Below are 24,298 nucleotides of genomic sequence, written 5' to 3' on the forward strand. Positions count from 1 at the left end.
TTTTTTTGAAAGACAAACAACACATTAATAAAAGCAAAGGGACTTTTTTTTAATTATTAAATCAGCATATAATAATTCTGAAGGTGTCAGAACTGTTTGGAGCTGTTCTGTGGGTCACGCCAATAGAGTAAAATCTCTGGTTTTGAATTTTGTTACCCTTGCCTAATTATGAAGCAATCTACTTTGAAGTCAAACGCAGTATACCTAAAGAAAGTATAATGATCTTTTAACTTTTTTTAATAGTTTATATGCATGTTATTAATAATAATATTTTTAAATACACAGTCCTTCAAATAGCTTAGAAGGACAGAAAAGATTTGAAACACAGCCCTCCTGTAAGGAAGGGGGCATCTTGCCTTTATTTTTTTAATTGTGAGGAAGAATATATACAAAATGAAGAACTAGACACACTATAGCTCCTACTGGAAGCTGGCTAACAACGAAATCCAACATTTCCTTAGTTTTAAATCTTGTGCTTTACCCAACAAACCATTCCAACTTCCTCCAAGGCACAGAAGGATATACAAGTAACCACAGATTTTAACAAAAGCTTTCCTAAGCTATTTTATCTATTTATCATAGCAATATGGATCCAAACTTGAATCCAGCTTTACTTGCACATTTTGCCCCTAGAAAGTAGACTGCCTACCGGAATCAATCCTAGGCACACCACCTTCAGAAGATTTTAATCACAGAAGAGGAGATTAAGGCTACATCCTTAGATTCTTTCCAGTCCCTGAACAGAGCTGAAATCAAACGGCAAGAAATAGCAATTCTGGTCACAGCTCCAAGTTTCCTTCTGCACAACAAATGATCCAGACAGTTTCTGAAGTTTTCTTACGGCTCCATTCCAAAGTTTATTCTGATCATGGCTCCAGTTTTCCTGACCCAGCTTCTCTGCTAATGTCTCCTGCTTCTCTAAAACACACAATTCACTAATCACTATTCTTGCTTTTGCAATTGCTATGTTACTTCACGGGAAACCTTTTACTTTGCCTGGTGTAGCTTTTGCACAGCCTTTCCAAAATCCTTATGTTTTAGGTAGCTGTAGATCCAGTTTTATTAGTACATAAATATGGTTTTATTTAGTCTTGCCTTCACTTAAACTATGGGGCTGCTATTACATAGATCCAGCCCCCTCCTTATCAATTTCAGTAACTTTTCAACACGAAGATGTTTGCCAAGTAATCATACTGTAGCTAGCAAACCATTTTTCCTCAGATACTCAATAATCTGCCTGAAAACAAGGAACAAGAAGTTCTGGCCCACAGAAATTGTGTGAAAATGTTGTTCAACACAACAAAGCCAGGACTTGACTTTTTGTATTAAAAAGATACTACGCTTGTGCTTTCATGACTGAATGTAGATATGCCAGGATGAACTGGCCTTTTAAGATAAGACAGGTTAAATCCCATTTCTGCCTAATTAGCAACTTCCCCAACAGCAGGCTTTGGTTTCGGAGTATAAAAATCACACGATGGACCTTTATATGATGATAATTTGGAGGAAATATTTTCCTAAAAGAGGAAGCAGATAACAGGCTAAAAAAAATAGCTTGATTATATCTCACAAATTATTCACTCCCTCTTATCAACTTCCTCTAATTTTCTAAAACATAATTTCTAGGTGGAGAATGGATTACTCAGCATGTCAGGCACCCGGGATCTCACACGGGCAAACTCCTCACCACTGCCAAAAAAGCACACCTTCATTAAGAATAAGGTCCCCTCAAGATAAATATCGTTCTTATTCAAAGAGTTCCAAAGAAAGTCACAGAATACGCTGATGTTCAAATCACAGTACAGAAAAGGAAGGTAGCAGGTAGTTAAAAGCAGCTACAGCATACATTCTCATGGAGAAAAAGAAGATCTAACAAAGCACACACATCCTTGTCAGGCAGCTGACAGAGTGAAATCCATAAGATGGCCTAGGACTGGTTCATGTGTTTAGTTACAGAGGTTTGTCAATGCCCCAAGTCCTTTAATTTTGACGTCTTTTGTAAAACTCGGCATAAAATACTCTTTTTTGTTCAATTTACATCATCCTGAGTCTTGACTGCTATATTTCAGGAAAACACAATTCTAAATTCAAACAGAAAGCAACTCTGGCCCATTAAAAAGGAAGAAAACAAGTGTGAAAGGATAGAGAGATGGCAAACGCTGTATCCTTCTTTTCAGGCTGTATTACACAATGGTAACTAAATGCTTTTTGGGATATAAAAAGGGGTCAGAGCACAATGCATCACCACCGATGAATGTTCAAACTGCTCTAAACAACAAATGGGATGTTTCAGTTCAGAGAACTTTAATTTCTTTAAGACTGAAATACCACAGAAAAAAAATTCTACCTCAGAAAACAAGCTGAAATAAAAGGGGGAAATTTTCACAAAGCAGAAGCTGTATGGCACAGAGAGCACTAAGTAGAGAAATTCTATTCATAATATTCATCCGCTCATTATGTACAATCTCTTAAGATCAACCTTGTATTAAACCAGAAAACAGGCAGCTTCTTCCCACAGACAAAACCTGTATCTACATCTATGCTGGGCCACGTAAATCCTCAAGTGAGGTATTGGCTTCCAAAAATACTTTAAGCAAAGGAATCACAGAATAATTTAGCCTGAAAACCTCGAGGCCAACCCCTGTAACCACCCTGGTCACGACAGAACCGAACCCTAAGTTAAGTAGCGCTGCTCCCAGACAAGTCTGGAATACCTCCAATGATGGAGATTCCAACACCTCTCTGGACAATTTGTTCCAGTGTTTGAACATCCTTGTTGGGAAAAAAAAATTATGATACCTAATTGAAATTTCTGCCCTTTTGTGGTAACTTGTTTTTGTTGTCTTTCATTTTTTCTCGGGCATGTACAGGGAGAGAGAGAGATTCTGCTTCCCCCTCCTGCAGAGCCACCAAGCAGGTAGCCAGAAACAGCGACCAGGTCCTCCTTTCACCTCTTCTTCTTCAGATGGCAGAGAACGCAGCCCCCACAGCCCCCCACTATCACGGGTGCTCCGGCCACCTTCTGCTGGACTCACCCCAGTCTGCCCATCTGAGGAGCTCAGAACTGAACCCAGTACTCCAGATGCAGTCTCACCAGTGCTGAATAGGAAGGAAGAACCAACTCCCAAAGCAGTATGCAATTATCCATAAGGGCACTGCTACCGATTCATATTCAACTTGCTGCCCACCAGGACCCCAGATCATCTTCTACAAAGTGCTTTGCTGGCCACAGGCTGTAATGTTCGGTGCATGACTTCACTCCATCTCGGGTCAAACCCAGTATTAACTCTCAAGAAACAGCTCACCTAGCATGCCAATTGGACCTTGAACCCTGACCATTTCTCTCAGAGCCTAGCAGCTCAGCCAGTTCTCCACTACAGAGATCAAACACATTCAAATAGCAGGCATAAGTTTGTCCAAGTAGAGCCCAGGAGATGGCACTGAAATCAGAAAATTCAAAGTTCTCTAAATCCTGTTGCCTTTACAGAAGGCTCACTCCATGGTCTTTCCAGCTTTTTAAAGCAGCCCAGACCAGAATTGTCCAGTAAGAGCAAAATATTCCTCTTAAAGATGCAAAGATATTTCATGTGATGCTACTGCAACAAACAAATCTCCTTCCACCATACAGAAAAGTTATATATGCTAATATATGCTAACAGTTCAGTAAGCCAATCCTTAGAGCTGAAAACCTGTTTCAAGAAGAGGTAAACTTCAAAACATTTTTCAAAAAAAGCTTTTCATTGAAATACATATTCATTACCTTCCCAGACATGAACATACCACAGCACAGTACATTGCAAATGGGCTCAACAGAAAACTGAATCAAGTGCATCCATTTGTCCGTAACTGATGGACAAGATGGACTTGTTAAGGAGAAATCCTCTTCTCCTTAGAGAAGATAAAGAAAACAGACTGTACTAAAAAATATTATACACTGCCAGTCTTCCTGGTTCTAGAAAGAAGGAAAGCTGTGTATTTCAATTCTTCCGAAGATTATTTTCCAAACCAACCCTTCAGAATTTTAAAGAATTTGTACCATAGCTTTATTAATAGCTGGCAAATACAAATTACGTTACACCGTGACACAATATATATTATATTACCGCAGATTCTACTTAGTAAGAAAACAGCCAGTACGAAATCAGTCTCCATATACATCTTTGAACATTTTGTGCTCAAAGAAAAGCAAAGCGAATGCTATGGAAATCTAAAGTATGTCACATTTTGTGTCTGTGTGTATATACACACACAATGCCTATGATTAGGGCAAATTCTTATATTTACATATGCATATGCATATAGCTACACATGCATATTTCAGAGAACTTGTTCTAATTGCACAGGTTGTGTAGAAATGAGTAACTGTCATATAAAATCTGGAATCTGTTACCGATCCAACTGTTCCACTTAATCAAAAGCAAAGAGACTCCTAAGAGCTCTCTTGTTACTTCTGACAGCCAATTTCCCAAAGAAAGAGCAACTGTGCTAACAGATCTTAATAATTCACAGGGCCTGGAGAGCTTAAAAAAAAAAAAAAAAAAAAAAGGAAGGAGGGAGGGAGGCTTTTCTTTTTGACAAAAACCAGCAAATGGCCTCTTGAAAACAGCAAGAAAAGAGTCTGCCCTGCCTACACGCAAGTCTGCGGAACAGGAGAGTGCCAACAACAGCGCCACATTTCTCATTCATTCCATGTATTTAATAGCTTTTTCATGCCTGGAATGATGTACAACACCACTGTCTCCAGCGTATTACCTTTCACACAAAATGCTTACCTTACAGAAGTATACCATCTCAGAAGGCTACTGCAACCTTTTATAGATGTTATTGTTCAATATATGACCTTGTTAGAAATCATTAAAAGAACAACTACTACCACAGCCAATTAATCCGAATTTAAGGAAAAAAAAAAATTCTGGTAGGACATTTATTTTCTCTGAACTGCAGCAGAAGTACATACAATAATTTTCGTAGGTTATGGAAAAAACCTCCCTTAATGAGCAATAACCATTGCCTAATTCCTGAAAGAATAACCAATAAAAATAGCTCAAATAGAAAATGACTGAATATCATGACTGTCAGATAAAGCTTTCAGGATTTGATTAAATGAAACTTGCAGAGCACTTTCTCTACAAAATGAAACAAACTTTTTCTTACAGAACAGCAGAAGATTTAAGATATTTGTAACGGAGTATAGCTCTGAAGAAGTGTTCAACTTTATTCTTCATTATATTAAAAACACATGTTACTGCAGAAGAAAGGAAACCCTAACTTGGAAGAGAAAAAAATCTGCAAGATCCATTAAAAAAAAGGAGGTATGAAAGTGGTGTTCCAATACTGAAGGTAACACAGCTGTGCAAAGCAATTTGAAAATGCTCCACATACTTTGATAACAAGATAATTTCATATGAAAGTTATTTTTCTATTCTAGCTCCTTAAAAAAACCCAAACAACAAAACCCAAAAAAACCTCGCGTTTCTCACTGTCGCTGTGGTTATACATCCACGCAGTTGTGCCAGAGGTCACTGTCCTCAGCTGCTTCTCACAATTACAAGCATGAGAACGAAGACTGGTTCAGACCTGCCGGCGGAGCTCCCACGTACACACTTCCTACGTGCTGCGCCGGATTACCAAAGCCTATTAGAACTTTTTAATATCTAAATTGTATATGCATAAATACTATAAATTCAATACCTGAAGTGAACTACACTTAGTGTTGCAACCAAGCTTTCTAAAAGTGTGGAGCTACCAGAACTGGGAAAGCACAATTTGCCCCTTTTTTGGAGCGATGAGGTCGTTCACCTGTCTTCTAGCTCAAGCTCAATCTGCAGGAGGGTGGTTCTTAGTGTGAGGTGGAAGTACTACTTCTAAACAGATCCGTGAACCGACTCATTTACTCCGCGTTACCTGTCACGCAGATTCTGGCAATAATTCTCATTCACCCCAATTCCCTACCTACGCGGGGAGGAAAGAGCTCACGGATCCGGCCCCCGACAGGAAACGGTTACAAAACAGCAGATGCAGGCTGGCTGAGAGAAGGCACATTCTCTGCCAGAAATAACTCTTCCTAGCTGAAACACTTCAAACAATAACATTTTTACTTTTTTAAGCGCTGCCTAAAGAAAAATAAGTACAAAGAGGACAGGAAAGGCTGGCATATTTATATCGCAAAATAAGCTAAAACACATCCAAAGCAACAACAGTTAAGAAAGTCTCTTCCTTATAAAAAGTAATTGTAAAGTTTTGGAAGCAAGAGAAAAAAATAGGTTAAAAGAGCTTAATAAAAAAATCCACATAGAGAAAATATTTTTTTTCAGCCATTTTATGGAGCATAATAAATGAGGAATAATAAGAGCATAATAACAGAAGCATAATAAATGAAGAATCTTAAGAATGGCTGAAACTCTATTTTACAGATTAGTGTAAAATGTTTTGTTTTCTTGATTTCTAACTTGATTTAAAACCAGAAATATGCTACTGTTTATTTTCTGGCACTTCTGTTCATTTTGTTTTCTTTTACTTCTGGAGAAAGATAAGACCTTTGTTTCCAAGCCCATAAATCATGAATGAATAAATGAATGCCTTCAGGGTCTTACACTGTTTGTATGGCACTCCAAGCATCTCCTTTGTCATTCTCTATAAGGACACAAACAAAAAAAGGTGGAAGTGAGGTTACAGAAGACTGGTTTACTAGAAGGAATCATGCTTATCCTGAAAAACTGCCTGCTACAACTTTACCCTGAAGAACAGCACAATATGATAGCTAAAACATTAGCAATAATTTTCATCAGTCCTACATGACTGTTGAGGCAAATTAGTTTGATGTACATATTAAAACCTCATCAGTTAAGCTCAGAATCTGTAGAAGTCAATGGAAGTGACAAAGGACATCTCAAAATGGAAAGCCCATAGGTTCAGAAGTTTCATTAGTACCGTGCTATTAACTGACTGAATTTCACAGATGTTGTATTACTTAACATGAAGTTTTAAGCTTTCAAGGAAGAAATATTTAAACCAATAATTACACACAGAACAAGGACTGCAAAGTATGCTATACTGTACAGACTCTGCTACTTGAGAAATAAATTACTTAAATTCTAGGGCTTGCTGGAGAAGAAACTCAACCTTGACTGATCCAAATACATATTCCCTAAAACTGCCAGCCACTGGCTCAGAGAGGTAGATGAACTTTGATCATTGAGCACTGCAAAGCTTACAACTCTGCTAACATCCCCGTAAGGGAATACCAGTTGTTTTTTCCATGAGTTCACACTCTGGATCCCAGAACAGGTAACGGCGAACAGGAAAGTTGACCTGGCAACTAACTCCTCAAAGGGCTCTGCTGCAGACATATAAAAAGGAAGCATTTTGTGCACAGAAGCACAAAGCCAGAAAAATGACTACATTTTGTACAATTGATGAACTACTTTATCTTCCATCTTCTATGTCATGGATGGAAATTTTACATGGAAATTTTACACAAACCACCTCGGTAGGAAATAGTTTCAAATACTTCCACATAGTCTTCCCTGCAAACAAAAGAGGCATTTAATATTTTCATACCTGTTTGCAGTTCATATTCCTATTTTTTAAATTGAAAATGCAAATATTCGTATCTGGATTATTTTGTCAGGGTGACAAAGAACAGTTATGAAACTTTGAAACACGAAAATATGAGCTAAAGCAGAAGTGAAACAGCCTCCAAAAAAAGGTACTCCTGTGGAAATGGCAGGTGTGCCAATCACCTACCCATTCCCACTTATCCAATCCACAACAAATAGCAAGTGCATCTAGTCTCAAAGTGGATATAATGCAAGAGCAAACAGTTTGGTTGATGCACCTATAAAAAGGCTCTTTATCAGGAGCATATTAAAACTAGAGAAAATTATTACTATGCAGCAATTAATCTTGTGCACCAAGAAACACCTGCTATACAGAATTTAAATAAAAATGATATTGTACCATACTTTAACATTGTTATTATTATATTATTACATGCTACAAGAGATTTTTAGGTTAATTTCTCAAAACATTTCATGGAATTCAGATACCATGTCCATTAAATGGCAATTCACAAGCAACTGCTTGCTCTGGACACTATTCATATCTCCATTTTAACTTATTCCTCAATTGTTTCATGTGGAGTTCTGTCAAAAACCTACTACACAATGCAATTATGGCATTTGTTCAACACATACCACTATTTCCAAACACACTGTGGAAGATACCAACTTTGATAAGTTAACTTGCAACAGAAGCAGCCAAGGATGTCTAAATTAATGCAACTAACATTGTACAGCAGTGCAGAAGATCAACCTAATTTTGGCAAGAAAGTCTTTGAAATGCTGTGACTATTCTAATAAAATATATTCTTAAAAGAACCAAATAAAGAGTCTCAGTAAACAGAGGTTCATAAATATAAACAGCAACACAGGTGACCATTAACTTCTGACATTCACAGAAATTAGGGCTATTTTCCACAAAAAAATAGAATCCTTATAATAGCAAAAGATCACAAATTAAAATTCATTCTCAGCCACTCAAGTAAGAGCACTGTAAAACCTTTAAGAAGTAACCACTGTATACCTCTTCTAAGACAAAGCACTGAAAAGCATGGTTGTTCCAACTCCCTATAAAGCAATCAAATCACATCACTTGGTATATTAGCACAAAAACATACATCACTCAAGAACACTCGAGTCTCCTTCTAATAGTTAATACTACAGCAAACATATTCAGTTTATTGCTCAGCACAACACATACAGGATTTTCAAGAGTACTAGAACGTCAAGCTATACCTTACTATTTCTTACCCAAACAACGTTACTCTTTCTAAAACTATTAAAAGCCCTAAGTTTTATCTTTAGTTTCACCTCATTCCCCTCTTCTAAAGCACTAAGCATAACTACTGTGAAACCAGCAAATCTGATTTAAAAGCACCAACTGACACGTAATGCCATTAATAATGACAGTCAGTCCAATAAAATACTTAATGCCTTAAAACTCTCACATTTTGAGCCTGTAAAGGCAGGAGAAAGTCATATAATTAAACAGCTTTACTATAAAATGCAAGCCCCATCTGGCTGCAGTTCATCTTCCTAACTGCAGGATCATCAAGCACAATATTTGACTTTTCATAAGGATAAACGGAATGGAAAACTGTTTTCGTTCCCTCTCAGCCTTTAAAAAAAGATTTGCTATCCATATGGATACCTGTGCCGGATTACAACTATGACTGAACTACGGGTGTGCAATATTAAAAGCTACAGGAGAAGGAGGTTTAGAAGCAAGTAGATATTACTTTTTCGTTGCTTATCAAAAACTACCCGTAAAGCAGGAATTTTTGCTTCTTATGTTTCACAAATCCCTGCCTGCATTATTTGATCACAAACAAATCCAACAAAACCTACTCACAGTATGCTTTTAACAGCTCATTTTATCCTGATTTACATTTTAAAGAGTCCACCTACACATGACCAATATCTGCTAACTCTGAAAGATGATCCAACTGTTTTCATCAAGTCCATGCCTGTTCAAACTCATCTTTTCAATTTTAACACTGAGCAACGCTTAAAAAATTCCTAGTAAATTATATCACTGTATATATTACAGGTAACCCACTCCAGTTTTTTCCACAAACATTATTCAATCAACAGCTCAAGAATACACAAGCACCTTTCCGACAAATGTTTCTACAAACACTTTCCTCTTGTTAACCCTAAACCCACACAAGTTTACATTAATCTGTGATGACCCAACAGATGTTAAAAAAATTAAATAAATGTAACCGATGCATTTCCACTCTTTGAAGCACAGGAGATACCCCCCCTTTTTTTTTTTTAATGCACTCTATTACATATTAGTTTTTACACTTTTATCCAATACTCTCCACCTAAACGCACAGCTGCCAGAAAGCTTTCTCTAGACCAGCTGTTTATGAAGAAATTTCCACACCTCTGTGCTTTTCCATCAGTTACCCAATCTAGAACTGATTTATGCTCCCACCTCCAAACTTAAAGTTCAACAGCTTCCAACAAGATTAAGAAGTATTTTACTACCATCTTTGTCCAGTGCTAAAAATCACCTCTGACCAGCCATGACAAAACCACCCTATAGGTCCACCTCATTCAGAGCTCTTTATGACCATCAGAAGCAGGTGACCTAACAGCGTACAGATGACTGTTGGACACTAATTTCATTTATACAAACTCAAATGTGCATGCATGCTTATTTTTCAACCATTATTTTATACAAACATTACCTAACAGAATTTTAACTTCTGTAAGAAGAACACATTGGAAAGGGATTAGGGATTTTGCTTCAGAGCCATGAAGCATTCCGTTTACGGAAGCTAAGGAGAAGGTCAAATTCAACAGTGATACTACCACTTCTGCACTTGTTCCACAAATTCTGAGCAATGTAAAACAGAAATAATACAGTAGTTTAGTATGTGGCCTCTCCTGAAAACCTGCAGTGAAAGTAACGCTGTACTCAGCTTTATCTCCAGGATTTTTTTGCAGCTAAATAATGGCAGCAGAATTTCTGAGTTTCAAGAAATTATGACAGGGATCTCAGTAACAGTAGCTACAGATACTGCTCTCAGGGCCAGGAAAGCAATTTACCATGCTTAAAATCCTTAAGAAATGCTTACTAGACAACATTAGTTCAATGCAATAAAAATAAAGAAACAGCTCCCAAAGAATAGTATTGCCAAGACTGCATTAAAGAGGTTATTCTATGTAACACTAAGGGTAGTTTACCTAATGAATTTGCACCTTAGCCAGCAGTGTTTAATCTCATCACATTCTTCCACCGAAGCCCTGGATTGCCGTTCCAGTAGTGCAAAATTGAATTTGCTCTACAGGGAAAGTCTCCTTTTTGTTCTTAAAATGCAGGTTTGTGGCAGCAACAAATTAAAAAGGCAGCAAGTCCACTGTGGAAGGACAGCCAGGCAGAGGAGAGCCTGATCAATGGGAGATTTCTGTTACTAGAACTTGCAGAAATTCTAGAGGACACTTCAAACTAGTTGAAGACTGAAATGAAAATGGTATGATCAACATGAAATTAAAGAGCACGGGGGGAGTAAAATTAGCATATTAAAAACAAAAAGAAAAATAATCAGCTTTATCTTTCAATCACCTTCAGAACAGAAAACAAAGAGGGCATTTACTGAGTTAGCTAGTGAAGTTACAGCAGGAAAGCAGCGTACTTCCTAAGTGGTTTCCCCAATGATGGGATTCACCCCTCCTTAACACTGACACATGACATGTCAGCTGAAACCTTGCATTATTCTGAAACCAGTCTGTACTCAAGAACTCTGAAGGCTTTCAAATCAAATGACCACTTAAAAAAAAGAACTGTATCTGCCTAGATCTCCTACCTGCCTAGAAAGCCTGCTGGCATTCTCCAGCCTAGTGATGACAAGTCTTTCTGGCACAGATGCCAAATACAGATCATTGCCTCTAATGCCAGCCCAAACACAGGTTAATATTAAGCTCAGCATCAGTATTACTACTGCCAACATCAATATATAAAAAGCTTCATTAAGTATGATTTCAGTTGAAATTGTCTTTACAAGAGCAGCAAACTTACTAGCGCAGCACTCTTCAAACTAAGACAGACAGAGGATACGACGTCCACAGCAAAGATGCTGCAAAGTCTGAGAAGGTTTTAGGAACAGTAAACTGGCAGAGGCTCTGATTTAGTACTGGAATGAATCACCCCTAAATGTCACTGCATATCTTTAAATTGTTTAAGGTTTTGTAAATTCTTGAGAAATGCAAGTGGAAAAGGGACTGGGGGGAAAACACACAGTTGTCTTTTGTCTTCATAATCAAATCAGATTTTTAGCTGAGGAAATAAAAAAATATAAATATTATCTCTGAGGTTATTTTGATCTCAGATACTTGGAATGAAGAAATCTCTCATTCTGTAAAAATATTCTGGTTTCTTGTTTGTTAATCTGTCCTGTTTAAAAAAAAAATTAAAATCTCTTTCACCAACACCTGCTCTGTTTCCACAAAGACTGACTTTTGAGAAAGGTCATGAAATTTTTTTGCATCAAAAATATTTGACTCATAACAGCCTCTAGGAATGTCCTGTGAATGAAAATATGAGACTATACCATCCCTTAAGAAGAAAAGAACAATTCTGTAATAAATTTATAAATAAATAATCTTCCTTTTTTAATGTATCTTCATAAATGATGCATATATTTATAAGCTAGTATGTTAGTGTAATACTAAGCCTTAGGCCTGTGCGGAAACATGGGCAACACCATTTAACTGTAAGAAAAGCATCATGTTACAAGTGATCAACAAGGAGTCAGCTTTATGGACCTTCAGTAATCTAAAAATGTTCCACACAACTTTGATAGCTCAAGAAAATATGTGTATCTAAGCCCACATCTGGCCCAGCAGAAAGAAAAGAAGAATAGAAAAAAAGAAGCAAAAGCAAAGGCACAGCACTAGTTACAATGCAAGCAATTCAAAACCTACGCACAGCTCATTATGTATACAAATAAACCTGGCATGGCCTGTCAAGGGAATAGGTTCCGTATGTTTGCACTTACCAGTCTCTCTACTAAAGAGTTCCCATTAAATCGAACAATTGCTTACTGTCTGCAAGATAAGCCCTTGAACAGGTGTGGTGATCAAATCTTGTTTTCACCTTTATTGCCCTTGGACAAAACACTCCAAATGTCAGTAATTTCATTTACAATTATGAGCCAAATTCGCCCCATGTAAGATGACATTACGTGGTCAGAGCTAATGAAGGGATTCCTCAGAGGCACTTAAGCCACAACTTTTTCTGCGTCTTATTTTTGTAATAGTTTGAATGCAGTAACACTGAGAATACCTAGTGAAAAGCAGGTAATAAGTACTTGCTCAGCAAATATAGTCTCATTAAAAAGTTACATAAAACTTCCCTGACCATTTTAGTAATACCCTTTACATCCAGGGCATCCTTTGAACTGAATTTCAAACAAGTGCGTTTATGTCAAGAAATAGTTATTTACTTTAATGGTCTTGTCTTGGCGTTTGCCTAACAGCGTCTTTTGGACAACATGCATTTCAGAACTTACAGTTTACAGCATCAGCGACCCACAACTCTGTGTTTTCCTAGAGGGGAAAAAGACAACTCCAAGTTTGCCATCAGAAGTCATCCAAAACGGGCAGCTCCTGTTCCATATAGCTGCTGTCCTCCTTCCTCAGAGGGGCTGCTCTACCGTCACAAAGGGCATCCGAACGCGTTTGGTGGAAGTCAGGTAAGTTAATAAAGCTCTGAGCTGCATTTTTATGTGACAAGTGAAAAAGAACATAATGAAAAAGCATGTGGCTTAAACGTGTTTTTCCCCCCTTACTCCTCCTTCCTCACATGTCCTAAATGCATAGTCACCTATTTCTTCCAGTAGTGAGGATGCTTGCAAATCACAGTTAATGCTTCCCTATTACCACTACTATCAGGTATCTACTATATTGAGTGAATCCCTTTAAATCACTTTCATTAATTCTTTAAGGAAAAAAAAAAGTTAGATTTAGCACAAGAATTATGTAGATTACAAAAGTAACCCTTTAATGCAATTCTAGAGACTATTATTCAGTACAAAGATTGTTTTAATTCTTTTTTAGTAGTGCCTTACACCATCCATGAGGCTTTATTTCAGAAGCAGAACTCGCAATTGTTATTAGAATGTAAGTAACAACATATTTTTCCCATTTTAAGTAGCGAGTTCTGAAACTGTTTTCCCTTACATAGTATCTCTGGATTTATACATGTGAGGTGTAACAAGGAATAACCTCGAGCAACCACTATGACTGAAGAATTTCTACTCCGAGCATCTAATGGGTTTATTTTTTATTATTTTTTTTTTTAAACACAGATTTGAATAAAGCTCTGCCTGTTGGCATCTTAAGCACATCAGTCATCTCACTCAGGTAACTCGGTCTTCATTATGTAATGAAGGACAGCTATATATGTATGCATAGACAGTACTGGTTAACTGAAAATTAATAGATTAAATCCAGGAGCCCTAAGAGACTAGCAAGTGCCAACAGAAGTAGGAGACCTGTGAAGACTGATGTTAAGTATAGAATCAGTTCTCTTACCCTTCAAAGTGGGAGAGGGAATGGAGATAAGGGAGACAGGAATCCCTAAAAGCCAACAGATTCAGAGTTTTAATTACTTGCCAGAAGTTACCAAGTAGGACAGAAATATTGCAGGCTGAGTGCACTTAAGAAAAATATGGTGATTACATAATCCAGAGATTACTACAAATTACTAAAAATGCAAATAAAGACGCCACCGTTTCAGATTTGGCTCACTTCAAGAGGAGTGCCAATTCCTTCCTGGAAAACATTACAGAGGATGTGGAATCTCCCTCCACAGTACAGGACCCATACTGCTTAACTGAAGCGCAGAATGGCAGCAGTTCAGTGACTTTGGGTTAAACAAAGACCAATTATGCACTCAAAAAAATCCCCAGCGCCCCCCAATCCAGAATTTGTACCTGCAAATACACAAACATGTCAATACACACAGGCACACGCCTTAAGTACAATCCAGCAGCTTCACTTCAGCTCCATCATCCTAAAAGTCAGAAGTCTTATTGCTGCCAGAAATGAAATCTATTCTACATGGTTCCATAGCCAGGGGATTCAGAATAAAAATTAAGCAATTTCACAGGAAAGAGGAGACCCCAACAAAACCCACAGACGTTTTCTATTTTTCTGCTCAAAACAAAGAAACAAACCCCAGCCTCCTTGCAATAAATGTTATCCTATAACTCACCCAATTTAGACTAGACAGTTAAATACATTTATCTTATTATAACACTAACAGGCTCATGTGTTTCCAAACCAAGGCACTGAAATAAAGCAGGTCTTCTAATAGGATCTACAAACTTCATAAGCTAAATAATTTAAAATTTTGGTCTCACTTAACACAAATAAAGCCCCCTAATGTGACTAAACACCGCAATATATCACTTGTGCTCATCATCTTCCACTCAGCTTTTTTCTAGCGACAGTATTTCTTCGTTTAAGCAAATAAACATATTCTCAAAGTATAGTCAAATATTTTTACAGCTGACAGAGTTCCTCCCTCACTCAACATGAGAACTGAATGGGGAAAAACAAATAAGCAAGCAGTTAAAAAATAAGACAGAAACAAGCATCAACTGTTAACTTGAATTAGGTAAGTAGCACCAACAGCCAACAGAATCCCAAGACAGAGTAAACTTAACCTACACAAACAAATCTACAAAAGCTATCAGTGTTTAAGCATTATATGCTCAAATTCCTGAAATAACAAATATAAATTTAGCTTTGGAGTGGGAAAACCTGTAAACTCTGGTTGAGCAAAGCAAACAAAAAGTCATCAGAGCTGGTCTAACTCTATAACCTAGCTTCATCAGTACTTGAAAATAAAGACCAATCTAACAGCAGGGTTAGAGCTCTGAAGGTATATACTGTGCAGTACCCCTGTAAGAAAAACAAAGAGGAAACAACGGCCTGACAAAATACAGACTTAAGAAAAATAAATTCAAAGCAACAAAATGACTGGGAAGACTCTTTCTAAAGAAGTTCAGAGGGTTGATAAAAATTATTGAACAAAGAAATGCCCATCAGAATGGGAAGCTCTGCCAGCGCATTCTTTGAGACCACAGAACCATCAGACAGTACCAATACATTTATTAGCAACCAGATCCAAACAGCAGCAGTCTCCGACTACTCCCTCTACAGCAACAGATATGGCTGAAGCACAATGGTCCAGTGGCTGTAGATGAGGATAAAGAGTTACTCACACGCCAAGATATCTACCGTAAACGTTGTATGGATCAGTTGGAAAACCAATTTACGTAACAGTATTTTATCCTGAGAGGGGTCAATATTTATGCTGCCCTAGGAATTTCTTTTCATTTCAGAAGTGTCAAGAAAGCCGAACAATGCTGAAACACACAAACACAAATAAAAAAGACTAGTGGGAATGCATCAGGGTATTTATTGCTACCAGTTTCTCACTGTAAATAATCTCCTGCCAGGCTCAATACTTGAAAGCAACTTCACGAACAATATCCAACCATCATCTCTCTTTTGGTGTGGGATGAGGAAACATCCATTAGTCCACTCCATAAAAGTGGAAATATTTTAATGCTCACATCTGGCTGTTGACTGAAACAAGTTTCTAGTGAGCTTTGAAAGAGGCCTTCAGGGGTGGCCCATAATGTTATTATGGAAAAACAAGTTCCACTATGAACACTGAAGTCCCAGACACCTTCTCTATCAGCTTAATCCTCACATGTGAGCACAGAACACAATTCACCTACAATACTTTGAATAACAGAGAACACAATAACACAGCAGGAAAACTTGGGCTGAACCAAAGACTTTCACCTAATGGAACCAGAGGTAAAGGAAATTGGTTTTCACTATTACAGCTTTTTGAAAAATCCACTTCTTAAAAGGTAACTTTTGGGCTTCAACAAGAGGTTTTTTCCTTAAATAAATTTTTTTTTGCTCCGTCTCTGCAGAGAAAATTACTTGCACTGCCCTAGGCAGCAAGAAGATCTTAAATAATAAGCTCACTGGGCGAGAGGGCTCTTCTGACTGCAGAGTATATTTTGAAAGTCTAATGCTATTTTGGCAATTCAGAATATTAAGCAGCTCAATCTACATTTTAAATTTATTTATGAATGCTTCATACACATTTTCATTAAAGAAAGTATAAGTTTAGGAAAAATAATAAGGTCAAAAATATCATAAATGAACTAACTTTTGATAACTTTCATAAATTGTTCAGCTCTATTTGTTCAAAGGAATTCAGCAAGCAACAGTGAAGATAATTAGATTAAGATGTAAAACCAATTCAGAGATGACAGATTCACAGAAATCAAAAAAACAACTGAAAACCAAAAGCACAGTTTATCAGTATTATTACAAAAGGCAGTGTACACTAAGTGCAATGCAAAATGCAGGAAGTACTCATGAGGTAAAGCCAAGGGTTCAGAAGTATGGTAAATGGAGATGTTTATCTTAAATCTAGCTACGCATCTTGCAAATGAGACTGTGTTACTAAGAAGTACTACTGTTATGTTTTAAAGCAGAAATACAAAACCCAACATAGTTCCAAAGCATACGTTTAACAGACTTTTCTATGAGAAATATTTTGCCATGCTAAAAACTGAACTTTTGAAAATTCTTAGGTAACACATAAAATCAAACCTTTCATTTTTGTAGTAAGTGTTCAAGAAGTCATACTTCAGAATTTCAGCCACAGAGTAAACAGGAGGAGACACCTCTAGTTATTTTGCTTTTTAATTTATATTCTGATGCTGAAGTGATTTTCTAGCACTTATTATATGAACGTGAAAAGTCATGAAAGTACACCTAGTATTACTCATTTTCTAAAACCATTCTGAATAAAATTTAAACATTAAAAAAAAAGAGATTATGCCATAAAACGCTTTTTTCAAATAGACACTTTGAAAATCATAGGTAATAACAGCCTCCTAAACACCCCAATCCCTTATCAATTTTAGGCTTCCTCTGAAATGGTAAGTAAAATAGCTTTTAAAATTATTTCATTTATTCAAATCACAGATCTTTAAAGAGTAAACTCGGGAAAAGAACACAACATTAACATTAGACATGGCTTGTTGTAGTTTTCCTTACTAAATTACAGCAGTAGATATTGGGAATAATCAGGTATCCTGGGGAATTTTTCCTGCAGCAAGTTATTTCCATATCATGGTCCACCTATATTTTTATTACTTATTAAAAGAGCAATATACATAAAGTCCAGTGCCTTGCAGTTATTCCCCCTTATATTTACAAACATCAAAGTCTTCCAGGCTTTAACAATAGGAAAAACCCTGTGTCACCCTTTAAGAGATTAAGCTGTTTAGGGTTTGGACATATCCACTGCATAACTAAGTAGGAAAAAAGCTGAAGCTCCTGCAGACCTTAGACTTTTCCGTAATAATCTTTTTCCTTCTGAGTATCAGGGATATCGTGATATTGAACAAAACAGTGTTATTTCAGTGTCTTGAGTTTTTTATGAATCTAGTTAATACCTATTAATTTCCTTTTATCTCTCTCTTTTTTTTTTTTTTTTTAAAAAACAGCAATGTTGCACAAAAGAAGTTAACTGTAGGAATCAAAAGAAAGATGGCCAATTAGTGGTTGAACTGCTAGATCTGCTTCATGGAGAATTTTTATTTGACCCCAGGAATGCTAGCTGCTCAAGCAGACTAAACAAATTTGATTCATTTCTGTGTGTTAGGATTGGGGTGTACAGATCTAAGCCAGGCTGGCAAGGTTTAATTATAGTTCACATACAGCATTACACAGCCATAGTTACATTAGTCTTCCCTGCTCCACCCTACCCCAGTCTGCCAGGAATAAAGCCTGAACACCTCTAATGTAAAAGAACAAATTCTGAATATCAGCAGCTTACTACTCCTTTAAAAGAAAAGGCTGTTGCTAAAGCAGAATTACTGAGGTCTATTATTCAAAAGCCATATCATAAATTTTCATCTGGGATAAAGCATTATGTTATTATTCTGTGTTATTAACAGGCTTCTTGACTCTGTTCCAACTTTCTTTGATAGTTATCATAACGCGTGAACCCGTCTGATATCAGTGTCTGCAGGAACGCATAGTCACAGATAAAGCCAGCAACAATCTGTTTGCCTAGAGACAAAACTTATTTTCTTCTACAGATTGAAGTTACTTTTATGCCACCTGGTTTAGATAAGCTGCTAAAGTTTTGCCTGTTCCGATGTGAACAGCTGCTCCTTGAAGATGAAGGGACAAAGCCAGGAATACTTAATAACTTTCTTAAATGGAAACACTGTTGAATCATTCATTTTCCTCACAACAGATTGCGTAAAGCATTCTCAAGTGTTTAAGTCTAACCAACCTTTTAACTAGAAATAGTAATCCTTGTTGAGCTTTTCCTACCCTGGCACTAGTTTCTCTTAGAAGTGTCCATCTGGCTTCTAGCCAAAGCTATAAAAGGCATTTATTAAAACCAAGTTCTGAGATAGGGGAAGGGCCGGATGGAAAATTCAAGACAACCACCAAAATCTGTGCAGGCTTTTACCTACAATGCACCAGGGTCTTCTCCTTTCCCTAATTCAGAAACATCATTTGTTCTCGCCACAGCTTCTTTCCACTCCAGCCTTTGACTTGAACACTGATTCTCTACACCAAATTGTTCTCTATTGACTTTCGTAGCTGCAACTTCTATGGCTCTCTTTCCATCTCTCCCATAATACCTCCAGTGTCTCAGACAAGATGCCTGCTTTCTTTCAATTTATCTACTGTACAGATGAGGAATGTAAACAATCCATGTATTCATATATACTTATTCATCAAATAAATTATTAGATGCAAAATAAAAGACATTTGTAGATCGGTGTCATGGTTTAACCCCAGCCAGCAACTAAGCACCGCAGAGCCGCTTGCTCACTTCCCCCACGGCGGGATGGGGGAGAGAATCAGAAGGGTAGAAGTGAGAAGACCTGTGGGCTGAGATACTAAGACAGTTTAACAGGGAAAGCAAAAGCCACACACACAAGCAAAGCAAACCAAGGAATTCATTCACCACTTCCCATCGGCAGGCAGGCGTTCAGCCATCTCCAGGAAAGCAGGGCTCCATCACATGTTACTGTTACTTGGGAAGACAAAACACCATCACTCCAAACATCCCCCCCTTCCTTCTTCTTCCCCCAGCTTTATATGCCGAGCATGACGTCATAGGGTCTGGAATATCCCTTGGGTCAGTTGGGGTCAGCTGTCCTGGCTGTGGGTCCCCAACTTATTGTGCACCCCCAGCCTACTTGCTGGCAGGGCAGTATGAGGAGCAGAAAAGGCCTTGACTGTACGGAAAACATCCATGAGTTATCAACACTGTTTTCAGCAGCAATCCAAAACATAGCCCCATACTAGCCACTGTGAAGAAAATTAACTCTACCCCAGCCAAAACCAGCACAATTGGTTGTGCTAAGACATGACTGCCAGAAACAGGTAAGTTTTAAAAGTGCAACTGGTAAAGCCTCAAGGCAAAACAGGCTTAGATTAATTTGAACTATTTTGTAAGCCCTTAACATATTTAGGATAGAATTAGTTGTAGGTTTAAAAATTTTGTTTCACATCCGTAACTTAAATTTTAGCCATGTGAAAACAGACACAAACCAAAGGAAGAATTATTAATCTATTAAATAAGTGCAATCTTTCTTGACAGACAAAACATGAAAAAGGAATCTAAGTAAAGGAATGTTAGGTGATAGAGCTACCTCTATTTTTAAAAAAAAAAAGCTGTGAAGCTGTGTTTTCCTGGTTAGAGGGTGGTAGATTTGGTTGCAAAAAAACTCTGTCCATGGTTCAGTTGTATTTAACAGAGGGGAAGAAAAAAAAAACAACCAAAAAACAGCCAACCAAAAAAACACCAAACAAGAAAAAAAATAAAGAGAACAAGCTTAAACAAGGTTTAAAAGCAGGACTTCCTATTAGCTTATTTAATTTTCAGTTAGAAGTGGTAGTTTCCACCTTGTATAGAATCAAGTCACCTCTCTAGGCCTTCCTCAGTTTTGCCTTCTGTATGTTGCACCTTTACAAACTTCAGGTCCAGAACTTACAGGTTGCATCACTCAAATCATACGTTAAGCAAGAAGATAAAACACAGCATCTCTTCCCAAAAAACTGGTCCCCAACCAGTTTTTCAGTTCCTCTCTTTCCAGTTCCTCAGTCCAGTTCAACAGATGGGTATGAAATATTTTTTGCCAGCACAAAGCAATGAGCCACTTAGGGGCAGGACCTTCTGTTCCCTACAGATTATCTATGACTTGGACCACTTTGGTGTAGGGGCAGCCCAGCAAAATCTACAGGCAGTATGCTCAAGGAGAAGTTGTTTACATGAGAGTTCAAATAGGGAACACCTCACAACAGGACACTGCTCATGTCAGCAATTAATGGGGTTTCAGAAAGGGGGGGGCGGGGGCACAGAACAAGCAAGGACTTGAATTACAAAGAAACAGCCTCTGGCTAAGACATGTCATTAAGTCAGAGGCTGCTGGAACTTTGGAGATGAACTGGAAAACACTTCACTGTATTCTTGCTCTCCTCTTGCATCCCTTCCCTAGACATTTGCTAGGTCATTATCGGTTGCAAGATACTAAATGGATCTTTGATCCTACCTAATTCTGTCAGATCCCTGAACAAATCCCCCCACTCCTGGGGGCTCAAATACTTGGTTTAGGCCAACTTTGATGGTGCAGCCATCCAAGCATGAAAACGAGAGCTGTAAGAAGCTTCAGCAGGGGCTTGTCCCCCTTCTGCTGCTTGTAGCTCAGGCAGAGCCTAAGGGTGGGAACCTAAGCTTAAGCTACAGGTAGGTCTGTGCCTACCTGTGTCTGATACTGTACCTCCCCGACTCTGATCCTGAGCCATTAATGCAGCTTTCTGCCTTGACATCGGACCTGCTTCATCGCTATGGACTTGTCTGGTGGTCTGGACTGTGGGCTGGTCACCACCTCATGGACTGTCTGTTCTTCTTATCAGGTACTGAGATACCCTGGCCTTGTTGGAGAGGCCACTGCCTCTGCCTGTCTTGCTGCGATTGTCTGCTCCCAGCTTGCATTTTCTTATGGAGCAGCAACCTTTCCTATGTTTTCCTTTCCTATCACTATTCTTGTTGCTTAATCTTTTCTTACAGAGTAAGAAAATAAAATAATCAAGGTAGATTAATGCTAAATTACGTGGGCATTTTACAGAGTGCATGACAGACAACAAAACTGACAATTCTCTAAAGCAAAAACACTAACAGTCACAGTAACACCAATCAAGGAAAAATCTATTCCTTAAAATGAGGGATAAATTTAATATAAAACCCCATCAGCTTAAGGTGGTATCAATAAATCAAAACAATTCACTTGTAGATTCTTCACATTCACTTTTTTAAAAATGGTAATTATTTTCTTATTTGTTATTCCAATGCTAGCACAAAGGAAGTTTAAGCTGAATTTCATCCAATCTTGAAAAAACAAATGTTAACTGTAGTTCAAAATAGTTGGGATTGTTTACTCCTCCTTGGTTCTACGTGCCAATTCAAATACTGAAAAAATGATCCAAACAGTAACACTGCCAAAACAAGCACCTCACAAATGCCAGTCGCAATCTTGGTATTTCTCTGTATTGTGCATCACTACTTTATAATATAGGGTGCAACTAGAGAACTCCAAGTATGTTCCCGATTCACATGCCCTCCCCCCACACACACCACATGTGCACCTTAATAAAATTAAATATTCATTAAATGTGAACAGTCCTGTGTATCTTTGTGAAGATGCTGAGTTGCTAATTGAATTTGAAGCACAAAAGATGCTTAGTATTCCGTTCAAATGCTGTTTTTCATATATATTAAGTATATACATTTCTGTATATACATACACACACTCTTCAGTTATTCAAAGTAACTTAAAAAGATCAGCCAGAGGGCTTCTGGTTCCCCAAAGATAAGTATTTAAGCCATGAGCTAAAAATCTTAGCAGTTCCAGAGACGAAGCATTTCACTGATCCCATAGTAAACACCATTTCTGATTAGAACACCTGAGTTTATAATGAAAGCTTTTCTTAAAGTTGAAAAATATTTTCATTTTGAGTACAGCTTCTGCACAAAAGTCCACTTTCACAAGAGTCTACCAACTATCACAAAGCTATACAGCATATAAAATGTTACACTATAATTTGTCTTACAGAATATGCTGTGGGCTAGCAGGCCAGGGGTCAGAAAGCTCTATCGTAAATTCTTTAATAAGAGGGTAGCTATCAGGCAATGAAGAGGCTAAGTGTCTGGGAAAAGAAAAAAGAAAACAAACAAGCAAAACCTCCCCCCAGAACCCCACACCACCATACAGACTACTACTACCCACATCTTCAGAGAAGTCAGAAACCTTGTAAAGCGTCGTCTTTGTTTACTCCTTGATGCTAAACACCAGACAAGAGGTTTAGAAAAAGGCACAGGGTACGCTGAAGAAGCACATCTACAAAGTCGAACTTACAGAAGAAAAACTTAACAAACGTAAACCACAAAACTTTTCTTGTACTTTGTTTTCAGAAAGTCATGCATGTTTCATGAAACTCTCATGGAATTACATCAAAAATACATCACCACAATGGAAGCTATAATTTTTCATAGTCTTCCTCCACACTAGTAAATGTACTTCCATGCATGCACTTACCTATAATGCATATTGAAATAGATAATTTCTGTCAAACTCTGCTCAACAACAGATGCCACATGCATGTAACAATATGCACAGACCCACTTGGGGATGCTTCTGTTAACTCTTAAGCTCTGCTCTGAAAAAAGTTTACCTACCTATTTCAAATCTCCCATGTTAAATATCAAACAAACAAACAAACAAGTTCTTGATATTGCAAAGCCTATATATTGCAATTTCTGTTTGGCAGAATTTTGTAAAAGTTCTTCATTCTGGTGACGGGGAGGGTTTGCCATCAGGCTATTGCTGAATAATTTTTGCTGCTGAACTCATTAAGTGACAGGAATTTTGCCTGGGATCACAGCTAACGTTTAAGCTACTAGATCAGCTGTCACAGACCTGACAAGGTATTTGGGGAATACAGAGCAAGTTTTACACAAAAGACATTAAGATCTCACAACAGAACAATCCACATAGGAACAAGGGGACAGTTTTGGTTTATGCAATTTACAAAGAAAATTCAGATTTAACCACTGTAACATCAGCTTTAAAATAAAAAGGCTTTCCATAGGACACATGTCTGTTTAATAAAATAATGGCAAACAGAATCCCTTTCATATTTTGAAGTGTCTATTCTATCATAACACAGGTTCATGCATAACATCTATCAACATCATCTATTAGATGACCGCAGACATACATACAGATACTGCAGATTCATAAAAATGTAATCTAATCACTTCCTCCGCAGTTCTAATTATTATGATTTCCCATACCGCAACCTCAACTCGGTACATGGAAGCTATGGCTGCTTCTTTGTTTTCTGAAGTTCAAGTGAATAAAATTCTGCCTGAAGTCATAGCTGTCTTCTATCCAATGGGGGAGGTATTTACTTTAAGAGGACTGTGACTGACACAGTGTAAGGAAACTAGTTCTGCTACTCAAAAGAACTGAAGGCAGTTATGAGTAAACCATAGTGGCAATAAAACCGTTAGCATAAGGATGTACTTAAAAACATCAGAGATAGTACTTCTGCTTTTATAGGTAAAAAAAGATCAAATGATGTATGAAAATAGT

General features: G+C 37.6%; 1 protein-coding gene across 1 annotated transcript in view; it reads right to left on the reverse strand.

Annotated features, from left to right (window-relative positions):
• MED13L (mediator complex subunit 13L) overlaps window positions 1–24,298 on the reverse strand; it is a 204,317-nt gene that overhangs the window by 135,719 nt on the left and 44,300 nt on the right. The gene's annotated exons all lie outside the window — the stretch shown is intronic.

Source organism: Haliaeetus albicilla, chromosome 10 (assembly GCF_947461875.1).
Source record: "Haliaeetus albicilla chromosome 10, bHalAlb1.1, whole genome shotgun sequence".
Classification (NCBI taxonomy): Eukaryota; Metazoa; Chordata; class Aves; order Accipitriformes; family Accipitridae; genus Haliaeetus; species Haliaeetus albicilla.